Source organism: Silene latifolia, chromosome Y, assembly GCF_048544455.1.
Source record: "Silene latifolia isolate original U9 population chromosome Y, ASM4854445v1, whole genome shotgun sequence".
NCBI classification, from domain to species: Eukaryota; Viridiplantae; Streptophyta; class Magnoliopsida; order Caryophyllales; family Caryophyllaceae; genus Silene; species Silene latifolia.
Genome location: NC_133538.1, coordinates 7330920 through 7333495, shown reverse-complemented (window position 1 = coordinate 7333495; position 2576 = coordinate 7330920). Strand labels below are relative to the sequence as shown.

The 2576-nt window shown below is 38.6% G+C and overlaps 1 pseudogene; it reads right to left on the bottom strand.

Moving 5' to 3' along the window:
• Nucleotides 1–696: 696 nt before the first annotated feature.
• On the bottom strand, nucleotides 697–2147 carry LOC141627240 (large ribosomal subunit protein uL2-like; annotated as a pseudogene).
• Between the last annotated feature and the right edge of the window lie 429 nt (nucleotides 2148–2576).

Here is a 2576-nt window from a genome sequence, read left to right as displayed (position 1 = left end):
AAAAATAATAATAATAATAATAATAATAATAATAATAATAATATTGCTGGGGATGTTTTTGGGGACCACGCTGTTTTCTTATCTTGCATCTTGTGGGCGTTAAACATCGGCATAACCTTGTCAGGACACTCTTTTCGACATCCGCTATAGATCCGTATTACTGCTGCGGGGAAGGAAATTGATATCGGTTTGGTTGATGGGCATGGTGGCTCTCTTCGTCCTGCGGATTTATTACTTTATTCTTGGGACAGGGGGCGTGATGTGTGCGTCGATGTGGGTTCTTCACCTTTGACTCGGACCGGGTTGTGATTTTGTGTCGGGCGGGTTGTCGATCTTTGCTCAGCGAAAGTGTGCTAAGTATGGGGATTTGTGCGCGATAGCGGGTTATGGTTTCCTTCCTTTCTTCTTCTCTTCACTTGGGGAGCTGGGTTCGGATCTTTGTTGCCTTGCTCAAGCGGATCCGAAATTCTCGGTATCTCGGGATCTTTGGGGCTCGGGTGGCCGCTTACATTTTTACTAGACTTAGCTTTGCTATTTCTAAGGGTGTGGGAGCCCAGATTGTCTCTCGGCTCCCCACCAATTTCATGTAAACTTTTATTCTTATTTTAATGAAAGCTGCGCGCATCCCTTTATAAAAAAAAAAAAAAAAAAAAAAAAAAAAAAAAAAAAAAAAAAAAAAAAAAAAAAATAATAATAATAATAATATTGTAGCATATTAAGTAGTAGTGCTGAATTAACTAATAAAGGGCGGTCCTCAAGAATTTCTTTTTGCCACCCCCACCAATTTGCCTAGCACCAATCTGACCAACCTTTTGACCGGGAACAGCTTGCTTACTAATGGTGGTACTGTGGCCAGGATGTTGGTGGTTACCACCACCATGAGGATGGTCAACAGAGTTCATGGCCACACCGCGAACCTTAGGCCAACAGTTCCTCTTAACTCTAAACTTGTGGTACGCTCTTCCTGCCTTTAGTAGTGGCTTCTCTGTTCTCCCTCCTCCGGCTATCTGCCCTATCATTGCTCGACACCCGCTTGATATCACCTTCTTTGCTCCTGATGGTAGCTTTATCCTTCACGTACATAAAGACATAGTATTAATTTCATGTAAGACCGTGTTATGATAATAATTATACTATTGTGAAACAAACCCGTATTAAAATTAGTTAATCGATCCTTTTCGTAGACACTAATATAACAAAAATTACAACCAAATCGAAACATGGTTCAAACCCTAAAAATAATAAATATTTATCGGTTTGAAACAACCATTTTAGAAAAAAATCAATTTTCTCCTAATCTTGATAATTAAGTATAATTAAGTTTCATAACCGATATTCTAGATTGTAATCTAAAGTGGGCAAAAAAGTTTCAATCAACAAACCGATGGCAATACTTAACATATTGTTTATTCCTACGTACTCCATAATTGGAGTCTTCGAAAGCCGTCATATTTCGTATAACACAAAACCTCAATAGGACTGTTGTAAACTATAATATAGTTCATGTGTTACATTGAATTGTTTACGTTTTCCAAAATATGTAAGGAGAATTTTTTAAAAAAAAGGTAAATAATTCGACTGAAACGAGGAAGTATATATATTATTGTAAATGGTTTTACACAAAACTAATGGTTAGTTCATATATAAATACCCTATATACTTGAAAAATATTGAATATAAAGCAGAATCATATGGAGTAATACGTACCTAGTAGTAGCATTATCAGGATTATGACCAATAATAACAGCATAGTCACCAGAAGCCCTAGCCAAGACACCTCGGTCACCAATCCGACTCTCAACATTACAAATCACGGTACCTTCAGGGGCCTGTCCAACGGGCAACACATTCCCAACGGACAATTTTGCATTCTTACCACAATAAAAATACTGACCCGTATACATACCTTCAGCAGCCACAAAAAGTTCCTTTTGGAGCTTGTACCTAATCGGATCACGGAACGTGATACGAGCAAGTGGGGCTCCCCTCCCGGGATCGTGAATGATATCAGTCACGACTCCGTTTAGGTAGCCTTTCCTTTCGCCCAAGTCCAATGTTCAGAACTTGGCAGGACCCTTTCTGTGGTGCGTGTGGGACTTGAATACGGAGGCAGCTCCCTTACGTTGAGCCCTGATAACGCGTCCCATGAGTTTGGTTGGTAAGAGGAGGTGTGGTTGTGTTTTTTTTTTTTTTTTTTTTTTTTTTGTTGTGTAAATGTAGAGGAGAAGAATAGGGTTGTTTGGGATTTTATATATATTAAGTGGTCACGTGGAGAGGAGGATTAATAATTTTCGGCGGCCCAAACTAATCTGTTGTTTGTTTAGTACATATAAGTACTAACGCGCGTACAAAGCAAAAATTCCCTGGTGTCTCAATGGTATCTGTGCTTATCGTTTATTGCAGAGACGCGAGTTCGATCCTTCATTTTAGCATTTTTAACTTAAATTTTTGCATTTAAATCAAGAAAAAGTGCAATTGACATGGATCTGACCTGGGCCGTGCCAATGAAAAACTCAACCACTCAAGTCAGCCAAATACATATTCTTTTTAGGAAGCATTAATATTTTTATATTAGT